General features: G+C 60.4%; 1 protein-coding gene across 1 annotated transcript in view; it reads right to left on the reverse strand.

The window, feature by feature from the left end:
- The window catches only part of MIGA1 (mitoguardin 1), a 78,972-nt gene extending 78,854 nt beyond the window's left edge, over window positions 1-118 (reverse strand). The window contains exon 1 of the mRNA XM_008053167.2: window positions 39-118. The gene's annotated coding sequence lies outside the window, so the exon portion shown is untranslated. The remainder of the gene's footprint in view (window positions 1-38) is intronic.
- Between the last annotated feature and the right edge of the window lie 763 nt (window positions 119-881).

Consider the following 881-nt stretch of genomic DNA (forward strand, 5'->3'; position numbering starts at 1 on the left):
TCCCCCCACGGGCCCGCCCTAGGCCCCTGCAGCCGAACCCGAGCTCCAGGCCTGATGCCACCGGGCGCCCCCGTCCGCGTCCCCCAGCAGCCCGGCGCGGAGCGGCTGCCTGGCCGCGGGGGAGAAGTCCTTCCGGGGTCACGCGTGGGAGGGTGAAGGCAGCACGGAGGCGCCGCCCGGCCCTTCAGCGGGAGGGGCTGCGCGAGAAGCGCCTCCCGCCATTTTTGTTGTGGGCAGTGGGCCCTGCCGGGTCACGTGGGCGCAAGAGCCGCAGCCAAGCCGGGCTTCCTTTTGCAGACCTGCCGAGAGCCGGGATTGCGGCTCCCAGGCTCTTGGGGCATCTGGGACGGTTGGTTCCGTTGAAAACTACGGAGTCTTTCGTCCGAAAAATGCACGTAGTCGTGCTCATGCATTATTGTATTATTTTATTTTCTGTTTTTTGAGCCGGAGTCTCATTCTGTCCCCAGGCTGGCAAGCTCACGGCCACCGCAGCCTCGACCTTCCAAGTAGCTGGAACTACAGGCGCGCGCCACCATGCCCGGCTAAATTTTTTTTTTTTTTTTTTTTTTAGGGACAAGGTCTCGCCACGTTGCCCAGGCTGGTCTCGAACCCCTGGGCTCAGGCAGTCCTCTCGCCTCTGCCTCCCCAAATGCTGGGATTACAGGCGAGAGCCACCGCGCCCGGCTTAGGCATGCTCATGCATCATAAAGGGAAGAAAGACATACAATTTCAAATTCCTGAACGCAGCCCCTGGATCCCAGAGTAAGGCCTTCCACGTGGACCCTCATCCCTCCAACGAGTGTAAGAGACATTCCAGTCCTGTCGAGATGACAGTCTTTCCTCTGTGTTTCCCACTGAATCGGGCAACCAAAGACCAGTAA

This window comes from Carlito syrichta, unplaced genomic scaffold (genome assembly GCF_000164805.1).
Source record: "Carlito syrichta isolate Samal-C Ts95f unplaced genomic scaffold, Tarsius_syrichta-2.0.1 Scaffold287936, whole genome shotgun sequence".
Taxonomy (NCBI): domain Eukaryota; kingdom Metazoa; phylum Chordata; class Mammalia; order Primates; family Tarsiidae; genus Carlito; species Carlito syrichta.